Source organism: Rhinolophus hipposideros, assembly GCF_964194185.1.
Source record: "Rhinolophus hipposideros genome assembly, chromosome: 19".
Taxonomy (NCBI): Eukaryota; Metazoa; Chordata; class Mammalia; order Chiroptera; family Rhinolophidae; genus Rhinolophus; species Rhinolophus hipposideros.
In genome coordinates, this window is record NC_138065.1 from 33,538,021 (window position 1) to 33,561,254 (window position 23,234).

Here is a 23,234-nt window from a genome sequence, read left to right on the forward strand (position 1 = left end):
GTTGGACATTTGTCATAAATAACCTCATAAAATTCTTATGAAAGCCTTGCAAGTAGATAGTATCTCTTTAAAGTTGAAGAAGCTGAGGTTCAAAGAGTTTAAATGACCAGTCACAGCAATACAGTCATTAAATAGTGGAACCAGGTGACCCTGAGTGCAACTCCCAAGGACTTCTCACTACTTGCCAGAGTATTAGGACTCCCCAAGAGCCCTCAAAGGAAAAAGAGCATTCTAGGGCTCGTTTTCTTGGTAGCTCATCGGGGTCTGTTTTGTGCTTTGTCTCCACTATGGTCAACAGTGGTCCTTGCCTGCTCTTGTCAGATTTATTCAGTCTTCCCTGGATTTTTCCCGCATCAAGGCCTGGACTCCTATGAAAGGAGCTCTCTTGGTAGAGTGGGATCAACTTTAACCTGAAGGTTTCCAAGAGTGAAAGCACTTGGCACATGTTATCCTAGATCTGTGGATAATCCTCATTTGCCTTTGCTGTGACAAATTATTTTTTTCTTCCTTCATCTGGACATAGTCTTTCAAGAAGTCAAGACCTGTCATGTGAAGTTGGCATAACCTAGGAGATAGGAGAAATGTAAAGTTTAGTCCATCAAAACAAGGGACAAATGGGCTTGAAAACTCCCTGCTCTTCAGTGGTAGTGATGTCTTGGTTTAATGGAATGAAAGTCCTTGTGCCCAGTGTCCTCTAACAATCTGACTTTAATGGGGTTACTACAGCTAGGGTAAAACATTTTATATGGAACCGGGTTTACATTATCCTACTCTTTAGAGATCTTGCTTGCAATGCTGTTCAAATCCTTTAATCCATAAATAGGATTCCAGACAGCACTGGGCTGCCTTCCAAAACTGTAATCTTCCAGTATATGAATTATTACCAAAAGATTAGGGTGTTTCTAGTAATAACATTTCAAATAAATCAGCTTTCATGGAGGAACAACAAACTAATATTGGAAATAACAATATAAAGACATTTATATAGCCACTTGCTAGAATAACTTCCCTAACCAGGGGCTTCTTTTCTCATTTACATTTATTCTGTTTGAAAAGTCTTTTTTTCATTTCTCATCAGCTTCTGGCTTCAGCCTTGAAGCGTGCCACATGCTGGGGAAGAAGTCCCTTCTTCGAAGCCCGTGAAAATACCAGCTCTGTTTACTCAGGGATGGTCAGAAATGTTGGCTATTGTCCCCAGAAGATAGCCATATATAAAGACCTCTTTGGCTTTTCTCTTGGGCTTTGAGTAAGTGTGTAGGAGGAAAAAACAAGTAAATTTCAGGCTGGAAATTACACTTTTGAGGCTTTGTATCAAAGATCATGAATGAGATTATAGAGTAGAAGATTCCTTTTATGGCCTTAGAAATAGAGTCTTTTCCAGTGATACAAGATCTCTGCTGACAAAGATTGACCCACATCCATGCACATGGTGTGACCCCAAGGCCTGCTTTATATCTGGATGAATTCTGGCTACATCACTTACTGGGTATGGGAACCTTGGGCAAAATTCTTTACCCCTTATTCTTTCTTCATTTTCTCATCTATAGAATGAGGAAACTTACTACCCCATGAAATTATTGAGAAGATTAAATGAAGTACCACAAACATGAGTTCTTTCTCTTCTTTCTGCTGTGATTTTTAACCATTTGAGTTTATGGTAAGGTTGCTGATGGGAAGTAAGGCGGCTCTCTCATAGCCACAGGACAGCTGCTTTGAGAAATGCCTCCAGGCTAGAAGCAGGGATACCTGGTTCAACTCCCATTTCTGCAGCTCACCTGCAGTGACCTTGAATGAGCTGTCACACTTCCAGAACCCCACTCCATCTTCAATTAGAAGAAAAGTTTCTGACTCCTCCTTCCCTTGTAAGGTGAGAAAGTGGGAAAGCCAATGTACTTACATGGGATCACGTTTTAAGGAGACATTTCATAGTCATAGCATTTTAATTCTAGAAGATTTTATCTAGGAAAGGAGGGAATTAGCATTCATTAAAAGTATTTACCATTTATGTTCAGATCTTTAAGTGCTTCGCCATATTTAATCCTAACAATCCCTTGAGGGAGATGAAGTTATGCCCAATTTACGGAAGTGGAGGCTGCAGCTCAGAGTCGCTTTTAGATAACGTACCCCAGTCACACAACCAAACGTGCAAAGACAGAACTGAAACCCAGATCTTTAGGACTCCAGGGTCATTGTTTTCCCATTGTACCATGTTTTTATTAGTTGTAACTCTCATTTTATAGGTGACAGCACTGGGATACAAGAGACGTTAAATCATTCATCCATGGACTTAGTTGATTAGTGAAAAATCCAAGACCAGAACTCAATTTTCCTGATTGGGGGGTGAGCCTCCCCCTCCTCCCCCCAGTTGGCATAAATCACCTAACTTTGCCCTGTCTTCTGTCATTAGTTCAAAGAAGTTTTGTTTTCATTTGGATAAATTTTCAGTGGACAGAGGCTCCTAATATTTTAGCTCTCAGACTCCCTTCTCACGTGAAAAATTTGGAATAGTTGATTTCCTTGGTTCCTTCTAGCTCAAAAATTCTATTATTTGTATGACCCTCCATTTCCCATCGTAGTTAATGACCTGTAAAGAAATACTTAAATGCACAGGTTTACTACCTTCTCGCTCTGCAAGCTGGAGGGAAGTCAGCTATTATTTTTCTGCTTCAAAATGGAGATCAGAGAGCCATGTTGCTTGAACATCTAACTCAAGGACTCAGCTGATCAGTGGCTGCGCCACGCCCAGAATGCTTGAGGGAAACCCGTGTTCTATTCCCCTTTTGACACCAACGCTTAGCAGAGGGCCTGGGACACAGTTTGTGTTTATTTAGAGGAGAACAAATATGTTCATGCATTAATGGATGAATGAGTTGAACCCAGGCTTCTCAACTCCCAGTGAAGACTTCCTTTAGCAGCTCTACTTTTCCCCCCCAAAACGCTTTTGAAATTGGGAAAATTTGCTGGTTTGCTAAGTACTTCCTGTATTGATCTTTCTTAAAACAGAGTAGACCTGTAGCATACATTACGAAAGGAGGATGTCTATTTGCAGATTAAGAGGGTTGCAGGTCTGAACGCAGACCTGGGAGGATAAAGGAATGAATCTGTACACCCCACCCTAACTCCTTTCACTCAACTGCAGGCAGCATTGCTGCATTATTAATGGGATGGGAAAGGCCAGGCCAGGAGAAGAGATGTTTGCGAATTGCCTCCTCAGATTAAAGGACCTTTGAAATGGAAAGCATTAGCCCTCTGATTAACTGAGCCCTGCACGTTGCATTTTGGACTTTTAAATGAAAAGAAAGGAGGAAAAACACCACTGTGTTTTATAAAGCTTCTGTCGTTTTTTTCCTCTCTTTCTAGCCCTCCGCTTAGCTGCCCCAAAAGGCAATGATGAATGGCACATACTACAAAGGGGAGCCGGCAGGCACACATGGGCCCGGTGCTGTTTCTGTCAGGGCAGCTCAAAGGGAAGGCTGTACCACACAACCAGGAGGCCCCTTTCCTCCCTAAACAAATGTTTTTACTGAAGTGGTGATGGTCTGATTTAATTATGGGGGAAAGAGAAAAAGCACATCCATTCTTCTGCTCAGTGGAGAAGAGAGATTGGAAGGCTTGGGTAGGATGGGAACCAGAATTCACCAGTCCCCAGGGCCCCTTGTTCAATTACTCTCTCTGCCTCAGTTTCCCCATTTGTCAAAATGGAAACAAAACGTTCCTAGCTGTCAGAGGGGGTGTGGAAGGACAGCTTTTAACAAATTGATCTGATGGCAAAAAGTGTGGGAAAGGAGAGAAAGGGGGATGAGGGACTGTAAAGACCCGTGGTGACAACTTCATATATTTGTTTCCCATCAATATGAGAGGTGGGATGGGGCTGAGGAAATGAGAAGGTTGAGATATATTTTTCCTTGGGGAGTTTATGGAATATACCAAGTACCACTCCCTATCCCCTCAATCATATACATAGATATTTTTGTTTAGATGATATTCGAAATCATGAAAGCAGAGGGATGGACTTCTTGACCTCTGGAAGACCTTTTTCAGATCATGATTCTGGGACACAGATTTTTGCAAGCAGGTCTTTGCTCGGGGGATTGAAGACAATGCATCTTTACTGAAAGGCACTCACTCCTTCTCCCAGCCTGCAACACAGGGATGGTTCCACTCATTAGCGGGCAGGCCTGGTTCTCAGGGGCTGGCCTACTCTTTAGAAGCAACTATTGTCTCCTGTCCTATTCAGCTGTCAGCTAATTTCCCATGATGCTGCTGACTTTCAGCCTGAAAAGAGCCTTTCCCTGCTGGGTAGTGAGGCAAGTCCTGTCCAAGGGGGTTGTAGCCCCTCCCTTCTGCATGGATAAGAGCAGGCGTCCTCCTAATACCACACAGTAATCTTAGCTGGCCCCGGATCTGCAAAAATAAGAAGGGACGATGAGTCAATTAATAACTTTTATTTTTCTGTATTTCTAGATACGCCTGAGGTTGGGCAAAGAGGTTATGTGGAGCCAAACGATGTCAACCTAGGGGTTGGGGAAAAAAACACAAAACACTATGAAAAATCTACTTAGGCTTAATTGAGTCATGCATTTATTTTTAGAAATTAGTCAAAACCCCAAAGATACAAGGTAATGTTACCTGGGGGAAACATTGCTAGGACTAGAAGTCCAGATATTTAGATTCTGATTTCAACTCTGGAACTAACAAATTAGCTTATCGGAATCCCACATGCTACAAGGCTAATGAATGACGGTAAATCACTCGACCATAGAGTGAGTTTAGCAGACTCTTGCATCTGCTTGAAAACAGATCTGCTCATAGATATGTAACATTTTATGATACATAAAATAGTAGTAGCCTTAAATTTGGGAAATTGTGAGTTTCTCTAGAGATATCTCTCACAGATATAAAAGGTATTTACTCTAAAGTTTACTCTTGGATTCCAATTTATATTAAGACAGATTAAAAAGAGAGGAAGGAGAAATAAAATACCGCAATTCTGTACAAATTGGAGTTTTAAGTATCATTATTAAAGAAATACTTCAAAAAATGAGAAATGACATATGACACCCCAGCACTGGTCTTTCTCCTTACCCCTGGGGTATCTTGTGAATCCTGTTTGGAAGGTTCCAGAAAGGACAGGCTAGCTCCAGAATTGCTGTGGCGTCTATCTTGGGGTTGCTGGTGATAGAGGGAAGCAGAAATTCTGACTTGGAAAAAATGGAAAGGTGAAAAGTTCACGAGATATGTAAAGCTAAAAAAAAATGAAAATAGTATATCCATTAGAAGAAAGAGAGTAGGGAATTTCTAAAATTGCTAATGGGACTAATTTACCTCTTCTCCCTTGAGAGGCAAGTTCATCCCACACTTTAGGATGTTATGGATCTCTTGCATTTTCCTGTTGTCTTATGATTTTTTTTTTTTGTCATGTGACTTTTTTGTTTTAGTCTCTGGTATCCCTTGTCCTCCACCTTAGGCTTCTGGATAATCAGCCCCATGATGCCAGGTGACTTGCTCTCGTTCAGCATAATTGAGTCTTCAGAGTCACTTCAAACCTGGGTCCCTTCAGATCTGGCCAAGCCTGGTAATTAAAATGTCCCCTTCATCTTTAATTGCTTCATTTAACATCTAGTACAATGGTTTAGGAGCACTTGCGTCCTCTGCAGCAATCTGGTATGCCCTGGATAACTGACAAGCAGCACCTCTTGCCCTTGCCTCAGGAATATTCATCTATTTTGGGGCTGGACATCTTTGAATCCCAGCCCTCCTTCGACCCACTGTGCTTTTCTCACTTGTTTGGGAAATGTATTTTTAATTTTTTCTGCCTTCCTGGGTGCAAAGTAGAGCTGGTTCCTATCCTACTGTCCTACACTCACATACAGAGAAAACAGTACAGCTCCCAGCAAACCTTATTATTACACAGGCTACACATTCAGATGCAGTGCGTGGGGGAAAGCTCTGGCCTGGGAAGGGCAATGCCAGAGTCTGACTCCCAGCTCTGCCAGTTTCTAATATACCAGTGTCTCATTGTGACATTGGGCAAATCCTTGACTGAGCTCCCTCTAGCCTCACTTTCCTCATTTGCAAATAACATAGTGATATCCACAAAGCAAGGTTACTGTGAGAACTAAATGAAGCACATGATGGAAGTTTGGTAATGTCTTAAGTAAATGACAAGAATTTTAATTATGATATTGGCATAAAGGCCATCTGGATCCTGAGTGTGACTAAAAGAGACTGCCTCTCACCTGCATCATCTAAATGTGGCTGTGGGAGAGGGGGTGAGACTAGATACTCCTAAACATGAGTTGTACATGGCAGGAGGGAGTGAAGATAGTTATAGGGAAAATACTGTGGCAAGAAGTCTCGAGGTTATGATTCTTTGCCTCCTCTTATCTACATTGTTCTTCCCAAAGAAAGCATGGCTAGGTGGTGGGGCAGAGGAGGGGAAATCCTTCCCATCAGAAGGATTCTATGATGCCACAGGTGTCCTGCTGAGAAAGGGTGGATAGCAGTAGCTCTTACACATAATTTGAAGAATTGGTCAGTGTAGCAATTGAGGATTAGATTTGCTGAAACACTTTCAGATGTTAGGAAGTCTGGCAAAATGTTCTCGAGTATCCCTGGGGAGCAGAGGAAGTTATGTTGATAACACTGAAAGTGAAGAATAAAAGGGTCAAAGTATTGCCATGTCCACCCAGATTGTTTTTCAATGAGCTTAACAAAGCTTTGAATCTAGTAAATTCCACCTCTTAAGCATAAAAATAAAAAACAAAAACATCATGGCCTCCTTTTGTAGGATGTGTGTGTCTGGATGTGTGTTTGTGTGCATACAATACACTTGTGCATCTCAGCACTTGTGGTTGGGTGGGATATGAGGAGAGTGGATCCACCATCTTTTATGTGGAGTGAGATGCTATGAAGAGACAACTCCAAGAACTTGACATCTTGAATTGGCCTGGTTATTTGGGGGAAAATTGACCCTTAGTGATTGTCAGGCTTAGCAAACAAAAATATAAGAGGCCCACTTAAGTTTGAATTTCAGATAGACAAAGAATTCTGTTTTAGAATATGTATGTACCCATATAATTCAATATTTGTGCCACACATAATAAACAATTATTTGCTACTTATCTGAAATTCAAATTTAGCTGGGAATCCTGCATTTTATCTGGCAACCCTAGTTGGGGTGTGGTGGTAGGCAAAATCAGAGTCTCTTTGTATTATGAAGGAGGCAACTAACAATTTTTTCTTCTTCTAGGGTTTATAGTGCTTATGAGAGCCAGAAACTTAGGGGTAGAAGATTCACGACCTGTACCCAATCAGGTATTTGGAAAAATAGTCTGCTGTGTAGCTGCAAACAATAGATATGCTGGGAAAATCACCTGTTTATTCAGCACAGAATCTCAGGATTCTGTGTTTATTCAGGATCAATCTTTCTTACCCTGTAATTTGAAAAGCAGTTATTGAGCACCTACTGTGTTCCAGACATTGTGTTTAGTTGTTCGGTAACTATACTAGTAAGCCAAGTGTAATACTGTGTTGTTGGACTAATTAGATTGCAAGGAAGAAAAACAGACACAAGAATGTTCAAAAAAATTGAATACATTTTTTTCTCTGATATTGAATGTTTATCTCAGATTTTCTCTAAATTTCTATTTTGTTCTCCTTTCCACCAGCCAGCTTTTTCTGCTTCCTCATTTTCCATGTGGTCCCAAATGACTAGCTTTTCATCTAAGATTATATAGCCTCCCAGTCCCAACACCAGCCCTCAGTATTGGCAAGTATCTCTATGTATCTTAGTTTAAATCCTTGGAGAGAATTTGATCGACTAGTTTGCCTTTTAAGTTCTAGTCATAAGATGCTCATCAGCCTATGTATTCATGGCTTTGTGTCAAGTGTCTACCCATGGTTCAATCAGCTGTGATCAGATGGGGAAATAGGCAAGAAGGCCCTGAAAAATCGTCTAGTATGTTCTGTTCTTTGTTTTCTGTTTTTCTGAAACATTTAGTTCAAAAAATGTTCCCGCCTAAATAATTATTTTTAAAGCTTAGTGGAGTCAGACTGACTGAGTTTGAATCTTGGCTATACCATTTTAGTTTTATTATGTCCTTAAGAGAGTAACTTAAACCTTTCTGTTTTTTAGAATCTTCACCCATAAAATGGGAATAATGATAGAACCATCTCATATAGTTGCTATAATAAATACATGTAAAGCACTTAGAATGGATCAGAAGGTGAGCAGTTAATAAAAGGTAGCAATTTTATTGGTATTGTCCAATATACAGGCACACATTTACTCAGCATCAGAAGACAATGTGATGCCAAGACCTGCTATTGCATCCAGAGTTGATGACCGAAAGGTCATTTTAAATGCTTATTTTCAATCTATATGTGATATCCATTTTTCTCCTGGTTACATTCCAATAGATGTAAATGGCAAAGTTAATCAATATAAAACTAGAAATAAAAAATAGAAAATTATGATAATAAGAAAGTAAAATATAATAAGAATTATAATGATTTCTACTCAGAAGAGGAAGAAAAAGAAAACTGTAGAATATATATCCTATGTAGCAGGCTAGCTCTTCAGCCTTACAAAATGAGGTGTCTCTTTTGGTCCTCTAAGTATAGCCATTTATATTTGTAGGTGATACAATATTGGCAGAGGCCTGAATAGTCCATGCCTCCTTCTAAGACTCATTCAGTTTGTGTAAGAAAATTCCAGCATCTGTTAAAACAGGCCTGAGCTTTTGAAAAATAGCCTGGAACTTTTAACAACAACAACAACAACAAGCCACTTGCCCATGGACACAACCACAAAAAGCTGCTCTTGTACAAAGGTTAAATCCTGTGGCCCACGCTTACCAAGCATTGAAGCCTGATACCTCTGCGCCACTGCATAGAAACATTAGCCTCTCAATGTGTTACTTTGATTTCCAAATGCTAGTTTTGTCTATCTCAAGGTTTTTCAATTAATGCCTCAAATGTTGGAGTTTTCAGGGTGACAATTACTTTCATCCCTTAAGTCCTCTCTGAGTTTTTAATCAACTGAGAAGTAGAAAGAGGAATAAAACATCGAGGCCAAAACATAAACTTTCAGTGCCCTCTTCAGCATCATATATACTAAAATTAGAACAATAAAGAGAAGATTAGCATGACCCCTTCACAAGGATGATGCACAAATTCATGAAGCATTCCATATTTTTTAAAAAATGAGGAAAGTTTAAGGAGCCTGTGGGACAGCATCAAACTTACAACATTCACGTTATAGGGGTACCAGAAGGACAAGAGAGACAGCAAGGAATTGAAAGCCTATTTGAAGAAATAATTTGAAGAAACAATGACAGAAAACTTCCCTAACCTGGCAAAGGAAATGGATATATAAGCCCAGGAAGTGCAGAGAGTCCCAAACAAGATGAACCCAAACAGGCCAACACCAAGACATATCATAATTAAAATGCAAAAGGTTAAAGACAAAGAGAGAATCTTAAAAGCAGCAAGAAAAAAACAATTACTAGAAGGGAGCTCCCGTAAGACTGTCACCTGATTGGTCAACAGAAACTTTGCAGGCCCGGAAGTGATTGGCAGGAAATATTCAAAGTGATAAAAAGCAAGGACCTATGACCAAGGTTACTCTACCCAGCAAAGAACTATCATTTAGAATTGAAGGACAGATAAAGAGCTTCCCCGAGAAGAAAAAGCTAAAGGAGTTCATCACCACCAAACCAGAATTCCAAGGAATATTAGAGGGACTTCTTTAAGGAGAAGAAAACAAAGAAGATAAAAAATATGAATAATAAAATGACAATAACTACATATCTATCAATAATTTCTTTAAGTATAAGTGGATCTAATGTTCCAATCAAAAGATAGGGTGGCTGAATGGATAAGAAAACAAGACCCTTCATATGCTGCCTACAAAAGACTCACTTCAGATCAAAAGGCACACACAGATCAAAAGTAAAGGGATGGGAAAAAAATATTTCATGAAAATGGAAACAAACAAAAAAGGGGAGAAAAAAAGCTGGAGTAACAATACTTCTAATGGACAATATAGACTTTAAAACAAAGGCTATAACAAAAGACAAGAAGGATCCAGTAATTCCAGTTCTGGATATTTATCTGAAGAAACCCAAAACACTGCTATGAGGGGACATGTGCATCCATATGTTTATTGCAGCATTGTTTCCAATGGCCAAGATATGGAGACCACCTGGGTATCTATTGATGGATGAATGGCTAAAGAGTAGGTATTACATGTATACAATGGAACATTGCTCAGCCATAGGTTCTTGTCATTTGCAGCGGCACGGATTGACCTGGAAGGTACTCTGGTGAGGAGAGTGTCAGATAGAGGAGGACAGATGCAATATGATTTTGCTTATATGTGGAATCTAAAGAATAAAATAAACAAAGAAATAAAACAGAAACAAACTCATACATACAGAAAACATTTTGATGGTTGCCCGATAGGAAGGGGTTGGGAGTGAGTAAGACAGAGGAAGGGATTAAGAAGTACAAATTTGTTGTTACATAGTAGTCATGGATATGTAGGGTATAGCACAAGGAATATAGTCAATACTATTATAATAACTATGTATGGTGTCAGATGAGTACTAGATTTATCAGGGTGATAGATGGGAGGGGGTTTGAGGGCAGGTTGAAAAGGTTAAGGGATTAAGAAGTACAAATTGATAGTACAAATTAGTAATGGGATGTAGGGTATAGCATAAGAAATATAGTCAATAATAAGGTAATAACTATGTATAGTGCCAGGTGGATACTAGACTAGTCAGGGGGATTACTTCTTAAATTATATAAATGTCTAAACACTATGCTGTACACCTGAAATTAATATAAAATTATACTGAGCATCAAAATTCATAAATAAATTATTTTTAAAAAACATAAGCTTTCATTGATAATACTGAAGTTGAGAATGTACGGTTTGTACATTGGTCAGACTTGCCTAAAATCACCCTCTTTTGTCTATTAATCCCTAAAAGTGGAAACAGAGACATGAGCCTCCATGGGTCCATTGAAGTCCCCATCCCTTACTTGGAAGCAGGAGCAAAACTGAGTGCACCTACTCTGTGCAGTTTCAGAAACTGAGAAGGTGCTGAGACAAGCATGCCCAAGTTCTTTACCTCCAGGGTCAACCCATTAGATGGTCAGTTCCATTTGCTTTGGAAAGATTCAGTTAAAGATATAGAAGGAAGAGTAGAAGGAACTTTTGCCAAAACTTTGGAAATAACTGAACCTTGTATATTTATGGAAAAGATAAAAAATTGGGGCTATGGAAAGGGTAGTTTGTTGACTTTCTTTGCAGTAAAATAAATACATTTTACTGTCCAGGTAGGACTCCTTGAGATTCTGTGACTCCAAGATTTTTGGAGAGTCCTTGTCCTTGGTTTGATACTGATGGGAAATAGCAGGTATGCCTACCTGAGGCCGGGGAGATGAGCGAGTTCCTGGGGGCTCTGGGAATGGAAATGGCAGAGTCAAGGCTAAATATCAGGAAAAAAAGAAGAGAACTCGCAAAGCACTCTCTTGGCCTTCCTAGATCTTATTCATCATTGACAAAGGGAAATGAGAATACAGTATCTTCCAAATTCCTGGGGTTCAGTGGTATGTAGAGTGGGGAATAACCATAGCCAACTGGGTTTGATCCAATAGTCAACTCTTTTATTAAGTCCTACTGTATGTTTCAGAAGTCTTCCTGCCTAGACCTAAAGAAACGTGGTTCCAATGGGAGCAGTACGAGTATGCATGTAGGCACCTTCACGCAGGCACACTGCACACCAAGTTCTTGAAAATGCTTCCTCCTCTTTGTTCCCTAATGGACAGAGGCACAAATAGTCTCTAATCACATGAAACACAACTCTCCTTTTCTAGCACATGTGTGCTATAGAGCATGGAGCAGAATTCTAATGCAGTAGGACTTTAGAGAGGAGACAATGCAGGTTTTGCCAAAGCCATTAGGGAAGGTTTCATGGAGGTGACAACATTGCAGAACAACATTGAATGCCTGATAGGTTTTAAATAATTTGGGAAAAGAGGATGAGCATTATAGGCTGGGGTGGGGACAATTTGGAGAGAGAAAGCAAAAAACATAACTTGTCAAGTTATTGAGGAGATAACGAACTGTGTGTGTGTGTGTGTGTGTGTGTGTATGTGTGTGTGTGTGTTCACATGCATGTGCACATGTGAGTGTGTTTGGTAAGAGGGGAGTAACAAAGCATCCATGTAAAGATACCAGGTTACACAGATATACATTTTCCCTGTAGCTATACAATAAGGGTCCTTTCATGCTTTCCTATCTGACCTGTCCTGTGTACCCATGGTGCTGGTAATTGAATTTCCATACATAGGGAGAACATAAATTCCACAAATGCCTTTTCTTTACACACACAGACTCTCCTCACCCATTCCCAACCACAGAAAATGCTGTATTAATTTGATTCAGGAGTACCTTTCATGATAGTATCTTTCCAAAACACACACAAACAGGCTCCATCCCCTCTTTTCCCCTTTGATGTATTAGCCTAGTTGGACTTATGGGGAAGCAGATCCCTCTGCAGGCTCAAGGGCTCCTTTCCCATCCCTCTGCCTCCTTCATATTTAACACCTTCCTTGCCTTCCCCAAGTGACAATTTCAACTCCCTTTCCCCCTGTGAGGATAAACCTTTACCTGGAGAAGGGATAACAATGCAGCAGACATTCAAGGAGGTTGTATCAAGGCGTTTATATACCTTACCCCTCCACCCCCTCACCCTCACCCCTGACACACCACAGTAGCTGGTACTATGGCAGCATTTGTTTTAATCCTACAGAGTCTCTGCCACTCTGGCTCCACTCTTGAGAAGGATGTTGACTAGTGAGAAGCTGCACTTTGTGGTAGTGACCATAAGTGACATAGATTTCAGAGAAAAGAGACCAGGGCAGGATAGGGTGGATAAGAGGAGCTACATGGGGGAAGTGGGATCTGAATTGAATTTTTCAGGCTGAGGAGAATTTTGGTTACTTGTTAAAGGGGAGAAGGTAGTTCATGATGAAATTTTTGATAGTGCTTGGGCCACTGAAGATTCAATATTGGAACAGGTCAGTATACATGCAGGTTACAAATGCATTTCCTTGCTAAGACCTTGAGTTTTAAGGGTACTTTGGTAGGTTTCTCCTCCTCTTTTCCATTCCCTACTGGACTAGCCATATCACCAACATCAGGCTGTAGAAAGATTTCTTTCAACAAAGAAAACTCTTTCCTAATTCTACTCCTTTCTAAAAAGGCTGCTAGTGATCAGCCCTACTCCCCCCTCTACTCACCTCCCCAGGGCTTTTTATTTTTTCTTTCCAAGTTGATGGATTCCCTTGATGTAAGAGGGAAAGAGAACTGCTAAAGAGTTGTATGCTGTATATCTTCATCAATGTCTGGGCTGGCGAAAAGTGAGAGGCTGACTCAATTAAGTGGAACACGGATGGGGAAGGGGGCGTGGTTGGTACGGTCTGAGGAGACGGATGATGGTGCTAAATCAAGCACATGATTTCCAAAGTGTCACCAATGAAAATCAGCTCTAAACAAGTCTGTGGTAAATTTTTAAAAGAACATTTTAATGATGAAATGACCATCTTTGAGATTATTTTGCAAGTAATTGAGTAAAATTCCCTAGTGAAAAATGTTTGGCGTCAAGTTCTTGAAAATGCTTCCTCCTCTTTGTTCCCTAATGGACAGAAGCACAAACAGTCTCTAATCACATGAAACACAACTCTCCTTTCCAGCCTGTAATTATGGTGGGGACCCAGAGAAATGCTAGTTAAGGACTCTGTCAACTTGTCCATTAAAGGAGCTGGAGTTATGTGGGGGTTGTGTGTGTTTTCTTTCTCTCATTTTTCTTTTTTTTTTCTTTCCCCTGAAAGAGTTCAGATCACAATCATTTCCAGTGAGGCTGAAACTTTGACATAGATTGTCAACAAGGGAGTAAATTATCGTCAACCAACTGTAAAACACTTAAAAACAAAATGAATGATGCTTTGATTTGGAAGGGACCAAACTGGCTCTCTGACCTTAGTGTTTTCAAGGCTCCTGCAGATTTGGAGACTGGGTTCATGCTTGCTTTACAGTCACAGGGGAAAAGAGAGGCACATGGTCTCTTGCTTTGAGGAGACAGGGAAACGAACTCCAAGGTTTCCCACCTCTCTGTGGTGTTTATTTATCCCTGACACCCTTTCTTCACTGTGCTCCTATTTGTCTTCTTGGTTACCAACAGTCCTCAACTTAGGGGCAATGCCAGGTCTTCAACTAAAATGTCACTCAATTAAAAAAAAATAACAATTTGAGTGCCAAGGGTTAGTACTCAAAAGCCTTTCTTCTTCTCTTCCTTTCAATTAGAACTGCTTCTGTTCTAGGCCCAAATGGGGGAACTCATTTTCTTTAAGAAGAAAAGGAGCAGGGCTTCCGAAGTAGGCCAATCTGTGATCACTCAGAGCAGTGTTACTTGATCAAGAGGGCTAAACCCAATGGGCAAAGGTAAAGCCCTAAAGTTCTTTTAACAAGTAAAAGACTTAGATAACTCATTGTGAAAGGAAGAAGAGCCAGCTCAGATCCTGTGGCTTATGTGATGCCTGACTTGTTTCCTTCTCAAAAACTTCAAGTCACCCCATGTCAACTGAGTGGAGTATAAGCTTCTCATCCTGGTGGAATTTAGGCCAATCAAAGGCATGGCCCCGACCTGCCTTTCAAGGGTAACTTCCTACTGCTCCCCTCCTTGTACCCGCAGCAGCAGCAGCTATGGTAACTTCCTCACAATTCCTGGCCCAGCCTTCCTCATCTCCATGCCTTTGTTCATGCTGCTCTGCTGGCATAAAGTTCTTTCCTCTCAACCCCCACTCATGGGCTTCTGTTGAATCTCAAATTAATTTCTACCAAATACCATCTCTGTCATGTACAGTACCATGTGCTGATCATCCCAACTCTAACTTCCTCTCCTTTCTCTGAAGGTCCCCAGTACTCTGTTCTTCCTTCACGGACAGTATGTTCGAGTACATTTGTGTGTTTGCCTTATTTCCTTTCTATATTGTAAGAGTTCCTGCTCCCGTTTGTGATTACAGCAGTGATCAATTGACAAGACTTTGTCTGATATTTTAGTGTGGGAAGCCAATCCTTTGTTTTACCAACTTTGAGAAGTGCTCTTATTTCCTTTCACTTTTAATCGGGTTCAGTTGTAATGGAGGATCAGTTATAATGGAAAAGCCCTGAGAAGTAAGAAGAGCAAACGTCCTCCTTCTTTGTGCAATTTCAGGATCTGGACAAAATCTCTCCCAGAGAAAAATCTCCTTACTCTTTTGCTGGTATTTGGAAATTTCTTGACCAGAGAACCAGGCCTCTGGTTTCCCAGTGAGAGTAACAATTTATATATAAATACAACTGGAAGACACATAAAAAATTGTTCAAATTCATTCTAGGAGTAAATGACTGATATAAACTATTTGTTAAAAAAACATATTTTGATGGCGACAGTGGCTCTCAATGTCTAAAAAATGAAAGGAAAAGAGGGTACTAGACAGAGTGCAGGATTGTGGGGGGGTGACTTATGAATAAACCAGGTCACTCACAATGTAGCTTGGGGTCAGGTTGGAATGAGCGAGTCCTTAAATCAGTAGGAACTTCTAATCTATCCAGTCCATTTCCCAAATCCAGGCAAATTCTGAATTCTCAAGGCAGGTTTGGACTGGACGCTACACAGGACTAGGAACTACTTTGTAGAAGGGACCTCTGATAATCTAACTCCTCTTTCATTCATTTACTGGAAGACTTTGATCTATAAATACCATCTCTGTCATGTACAGTACCATGTGCTGATCATCCCAACTCTAACTTTTTCTCCTTTCTCTGAAGGTCCCCAGTACTCTGTTCTTTCTTCACGGACAGTATGTTCGAGTACATTTGTGTATTTGCCTTATTTCCTTTCTATATTGTAAGAGTTCCTGCTCCCGTTTGTGATTACAGCAGTGATCAATTGACAAGACTTTGAGAATGAAAGTCTGAGAATGAAAATGCCTCAATTGTTTTTAACCTTAGTGAAAATAAAGAAGCAGCCTTTTTCTGAAAAGAGGTGAAAAAGAGAGAAGCTCTAAGGCCATTAGGCACCCACAAGGAGAGAGGAAATAAAACCTCATTTGCCTTGGGCTGAGTGAATCCCTCCTCACTCCACCCTCACAAAAATCTCATTACTCATGTTACCGCAACTCCACTGTCTGTCAGTCTTATAGCCCTCATTGGCTATGCTTCCTTCCTTCTGTCAAGTTCCTGCTCCCAATTTAATTTCAAATTGAACTCCCTCCCGCTTTCTCTTATTCAGACCCAAAGGAGATAAAGAACAGCTGGTCACCATCTTCCTTATGATAACCCTTCATATGGTTTAATTTTATTTCCTTAAATTAATGACAGTATGTTGGGTGTCTTCCATCCCAGACACATTCTAATAGACGCTTTTAACATACGGAGGGCCGAAGAAGAGAAAACAATGCCTCTGTCACATTTGGGCACATCGTAGATTTGAACACAGCTAAATCTCAACAAAGCTGGTGTCTTTTAGTTGGAGACAGGATTTAGAGGTGTTTACATGCCAGAATCCCTGTGAGGAGTCAGAGTCATATAACCCTGTGTGATCTGCTCTTTGGTGAGGTGTAATGGGTTCTACAACTCCAAAACCTACTTATTTATCTGAGATCAATTCTTTACTAACTTGGTAATATTGCTGCCATTTTAGATGATATAGTGAGAAAAATCTTTCTCCCTATAGTGAGAAAAATCTTTCCCCACTTCCCACTTGCCAACATTCTTTTCTCACAAGGCAGGAAAAAATTGCACTGGGTGAGTTTGGGAGACCTGCTCATAATCTGTGGCAGTATTAGGGAATGGAATGGTATGCTTAGGAAAATACAGAATTCTGAATTATTTTCTAAGCTGTTCCACAAGCTTGAAATCTTGGAATTCTATTCCCTTCCATCTTGCTACATTCAGTCATCAAAGCCTTTTAATGCATCTGCTATTGACAGAATATTTGTGTCCCCCTAACCCCCCAAAAATGTATATGTTGAAACCTAACCCCCAGGGTGATGGTATTACAAGATGGGAGTCTGGGGGAGGTGATTAGATCCGGAGGGTGGAGCCTCATGAATGGGATCAGTGCCCTTATAGACAAGACCTCCCCCACCTAGCTGTGTGAGGACACAGCTAGAAGATGGCTGTCTACGAACCAGGATGTGGGTTCTCACCAGAATCCGATTGTCATGCAGGTTGTCATGCAGGGTCTCTGGTCCTGCTCCCCACATAAAAACGCAGGACATGGTGAGGCCAAAAAGGAACACCCACGGAGCCATAGATAGGGGAGTCATACCATTATATTCTCGCTGGTGGCTGGGTTGGAGACACAGGAAGCAGGAGACACACTATCTGCTACCTGCCGTCCACTTCTCTGCCAACCAACCTCACTTGCTAGCTGCAATCCTCCATGCTTACTGCAATACGCTCTTGCTAGCTTAGCTACCATCTTCTTGCTAGCCCCCTATTTTTCTGCTAGCGTAGCCACGGCAGGTATATTAGTGGCCAATGGCTCACTGGTTACAGCTGACGGCCATCACAGTTGATGGCCCTTTACAACCTAAGCCACCACCTTTCCATGTGAGGGGGAGAGCCTCAAAACTGTACTCCTGGCTCTGTCCCCACACTGACTATGCTGGCACCTGGGTCTCAGACGTCCAGCCTTTAGAACTTTGAGAAATAAATTTCTGTTTAAAGTCACCCAGTCTACAATATTCCGTTATAGCAGCTCACACGATCCATTTCTTCCTATTCCTGCAGCCATGAACTTTGACCAGGTTTTCATTATTTTGCTTTTAGACTTTTGAGTAGTTTCCTAAAAGTATCCCCTCTTCTGGGACATTTTTTTCTTTCATTTTAATTAATTCATATTCTCCCCCATCCCCCCCACCCACACACACAACTTTTATTTTCCTCTCTCATTTTTCTTGCCCTCTGTCTCTTTTGCTTAAAACATATTCTGGTCATGTCATAGGTACATGGTTGGAGGGGGTGAGACAGTGAGTTCAGCAGGGAGTTTCAAAGAGGCCCCATCTGTATCAACATAGTGCCTAGTACATGGAATGTGCTCAGAAATGTTGTATGGATGAACGAGGAAAGCAGAGATGTACAATGCCTAATATCTGTAATTCATACATCATTGAGCAGTTCCAAACACTCTCCAGTTTTGCCGTATGTCATCACCAAATACCGAATAGGAACATATAATAGGGTATATATTATCTCTACAGATTTGAAAGCTGCTTACCCCAGAAACTTCAGCAACGTACGGTGTAGCCGCCATGTTCACACACTGAAGAGAAAAAGAGTAAGAACGTAGTCCCACCTTCTTGAGAGGAAGGATGACAAAAAGGCAGATAAGAAGTGACCATTAGCATGCAGCATTATATCACAACACCTGCTGTAATGAGAGTGTACCAGGAGAGGACAGTCTGTGTGGATGAGGGAAGAATTCCAAGAACAGGACTGCCTGAGGTAAGTCTTAAAGGATGAATAGAAGCAAGAGCAAGAACGCAGGAATCCTCCATTCTCAGCCTAGTAATCTTTCTTTTGGGGATGAGAAATGTCCAAACTCAAACTTGTTTCCCAATTTGCAGCTCTGAGTCACCCTCCCAGCTGCAAAAACCCAGAGTGTTAGTCTGCGTGTTGTGGAAAAAGACAAGTATCATATAACGAAACATAAAAATGCATAGGTAACTTTTTAATGCAAAATTCATGGTGCAACTGCAGAGACAGAAAGGTCCCTCCAAGGCCAGCCCCCCTCTGCAACCCCTCCCGCCTTTGGTGCTGCTGTGTTGAGAGACAGCCGTTATAGGCTGGGCTGCAGCTGGCACATTTCTGTTTGCTGGGTCTGGACTGCTGCAGTCTGGGCTGGTGAGACAAAAGGATGAATGGTCTGAGGTCTGGAAAGGTGGGAAAAGGGAGGCGGGCAGAGGAGGGGCTGGGTGGCGGGGTGACTGGCTAATTGCTTTGTTGGGTGGCAGGAGGCCTTTCAGGAACAACAACAGCAACTTGAAGGCCTATTGCTTAAGTGCTTTTCATCATCATTACCTCCTGTCATTAGTCCCATCAGCTGCTTCCATCAGCTCATTGCTAGTCAGGGGCCAAGGCATGTCACAAACTCCCTCTTGTTTGCAGCTATCTCTCTCTGCCTTCATTCAGAGCCAGGCCCTGTTCCTCTAAGCTCTCTTTATCTGGCCATTGGTGCCCAACCTGTTCCTATATTTCATGGGTCCATCTGTTAGGAGGCTGCCGGCTGTCCCTGTCCATTTGTGCTTTGACTATTAGATTGAAGGAGGGGTTACGTCTGTTGCTTCCTGCCACTGGCCTTGTGGTCCTCTCCTCAGTGGTGACTCTCATCCTGCCCTATGACCTGGCACTGCATCTCATGAGGACCCAGGAGGGGCTACTTTCTCTAGGGACCCCAGAAAGAATGATTCTTCAGTCCAAGTATGCCTAAGCTGTATCAGAACTATCACTGATTATGCTGAGAGTCATTAATTGAGTGCTGATATGTGCCAGACAGGGTGCTCATAACTATGTCTATTTAATTCTCTAAAGGCACTGGAGATAATGTTATCTCCATTTTACAGATGAGAAAACTAAGCCTTAGGGAGGCTGAGTAACTTAATTCAGATCACATTAGCATGACCCCAGTTTTTATGACTTCAAAGTTGTATTCAGAGGTCACTTTGTGTGGCCAATTACTTTATCCCTTAATTAGCCCTGTGGAAGAGTGATAGGAAGGTAGGATTTGGAATCAAATGGAATAAGTTTAATTCCTGCTTTTGGTATTTAATATGTAAGTGACATTTGGCAAATCATTTAACCTCTTAGGCTCTTGGTTTTCTTATCTACAAAATGAAGATTTAAATCTACCTCATAACCATTGTTGAAAGGTTTAAATGAGATAAAGTGTAAAAAGTGTCTAGTACAGAGTCTTCAAAAATGGTAGCATGATGTAGACTATTTGTCAAAATAAGGAATAAGGATCACAGTTGGGAAATACCACTGGGCTGATAGGAAGTTGTGTTCATTTTGAATTGTTTATTTGAATTTCTGGCTGTTCAGCTAATGTTGCTTTAATTTTTGTACTTGTGTATCTATCAGAATAAACTTGGTTATATTGTGGTGGTAAACAGTGGCCTCCAGGTCTTACTGGCTTATAATAACAAAGGTTTGTTTCACCCTCTATGCCATGTGTCCACATTTTGAATTCGGTGGGGTTCAGCTCCGTGGTCATCTTTGCTCCAGCATTCTGGCTGAAGGAACAATCCTTGGCTGGGGTACTTTTGGTGGTGGGGGCAGAGGGAAAAACACATGGTGGACCTCTGCTAGCCTCTGCTTAGAAGTTACACTATCACTTCTGCCCACATTTCATCGGCTGAAGCAAGTCAGATGGTCACTCCGGAGTTCAACGGTGCAGGATTGTGCAATCCTCTCACAGGAAGAAGCGCTGCAGGGAGTCAAACCCAGAAGTTTTAGTAAAGATGAAGACCATTTTCCCCAAATGGGGCTGCAGTTGATTCTGATAGTCTCAATGCTTACTTATTTTGGTCTTGTCTTATGCACTGCTCAGATTTGTCCAGGAATGTTTAGGTTTGTTTGTGTCAGTTTTGATGAATCAATAAATTGCCTAACATAACAAAATATACTTAGACCTAGTAAAAACATTTGCATTGCTGAAATTCCTTAAGGAAAAACTAACTGTTATTACATATCTAAAAGACTCCAGCCTTTTTCCCCATTAGAATAACTGTTTTGGTAATGCTATTTTTGATAATGTGATATTTCTTAGGAATGCAAGCACTGTTTTATAGTAGAAAATAATGCAGTTTTTTATTATTCAGAACTTTGAACTGGAATAGCTATTGGTTGTCCCATGTTCCAAAAAAGGGAAGGTGAGAAACATCAGAAGACTGTCCCCATAAATATAATTTTTCCTATGCACACATCTCTTTGCCACCATCTCTAATGTAGCATTTATATCATTCTGCTTTATTTAGAGCTATCTATCTATCTATCTATCTATCTATCTATCTATCTATCTATCATCTATCTATTATAGTCTGCTACTAGATTGTTATTTGGGGAAGGTAGAGACTGTTTCTTTCTCATACAGGTGTCTTTTCTGGTAGCTGGTCCTGCTTTACATAAGGTTTCTTGACTTGAACGAGGATCTTTCCCTCTGCTCCTCAAATAAAAAGCTGTAAGAATGTTTTCTCCTCTATAGAAAGTAAAGTAGGGTCTTGCTACCTATTTCTAAGGGTTATACCTTGAATTGGACTTAATTTGCTCTTTCTAAGCCCAATGCTGACTATGCAAGTTGGATGCTAATATGTTTTTCTTCCATTCTCACCCCATCAAATATTTGCTTGTTGCAGCCCACATTTAGAGATGGTCTACCTGTTTGTGCTCTGTGGGTGGGAGTTGGCAGGGAAGAAAATGAAAAGGAGGGAGGTTTGGAGAGAAAGTCATGGGCAATTACAGAAACAAGGAAAGAATCGTATACTTTGCTGTTTGGAAAAAAGAAGATAAGAAATATGAAGTCATGATAGAGTCTGTTATATTAAATTGAGAGGAAAAATTTCTTTCTGTGCTTTTTTCTGGCTGAGCCCTAGGGTAAAGAACAGAGCATGATGCTGGCTGGTAGCTGATTTAATATTCAACTTTTGCCTAAGCACAAGAGCAAGAGACAAAGCCTAAGATAGTACTACACAGAATGATGCTGTTATCTATTTCTAAATAGCAGGACATGAACAAGGAGAATTCTACTTACCTAGTTTATTACAGCTCATTTAAGAGTCACATCGACTGCCTTGTTTACTAATGCTGGGAGTTCAGCACACAATTCTTAGCACTAGGTAAGCACACACAGGCTTTTGGGGGGTGCGTCACCTGGGAGTTCACTTCTCTCTGCTGCCTCGGATTCCCGGAGGTTCAAAGCACCTGGTTCTCTGTGCATGTGTCCAGACTGTTATGCCCTGTTCACTGAATACCTTGGTCCTCCTGTCACCAGCTTTCATGGTGCTTCCTGCTGTCATGAACACACACACTCTTCTTCATATTTTGGGGCTCCTGAGATAGACAAAGTAGACAAGCACTGCTGCTAAGCTCTCACATAATCTAAAATTATTTTGGCAATAAGAGGCAAGTGGGAGATAAGAAAGGGCCTCAGAAAGGGGGGGTTTTGTTGGCATCGACCGTAATACCTTCCGTTCACATGGTATTTTGTAATTTCACAAAGTCCTTCTTTATTCACTTTTATCATGATCGCATGGCAACAAATAACTCTGCTCCATGACCCATAGGCCTGAATTCCAGCCCTACTTCTGACTCTTTTAACTCATTTATTAAATATATTTTGAGTGCCTCCTACACAATGCAAAGCTCTGGGGGATACAAAGATGAAAAAGCCGTCATCGTTGCCTTTTAGAGATTTACCATTTAGTGGAGAAGCATGTAAACACGCAAAAAGTGTGATAAAAATGCATTATAATGCATGTAAAGGCACCGTATGTAGCTTTACATACACGCACAGTCAATGTGAGCCATTATTAACATTATTGCTGTTATCTTTTTTAAGTGCTCACAGAAGTGTGTTCAATATGCTACAGGATCACTAAAAAAGTTTGTATCTGGGGAGTGAAGTGAGGACACAGAGGAAGGCTGTAATGGATAAATTGCGTTTGACCAGAATGGAAGATCCACAACTAAGCAAGCCTGGGATGGGAAGCTAGGTGGGGAAGGAGACAGTAAGGAAAGGCAGTCCGTATGGAGGGAACCATCTGCCCAATGCAGGACTCCATGGGAGAGAGTGTGTGTGTATGTGTGCGTGGGGTTTGGTCTGGCTAGAGTATAACAGGGAGGTTGAGTGATGAGAAGTAAACGAGGGGCCTCATATGCTGGCTGAGGAATTTGGATCTTATCTTCTAGGTTACAGGAATGAAAAGTATTTCATATATTTCAATCAGATTTTCATTTCAGAAAGCTAACTGCCCCTGGTTAATCATATGTCAATGCATAACTGACAAACATCTAAAGACCTCAGTTTTGTCACATGTGATAGGCATAATTACTCAAGACCTGCTCACCAGTTAAACAAGTTGCATGCATCAAAACGATTTCTCATTTAAGAAGG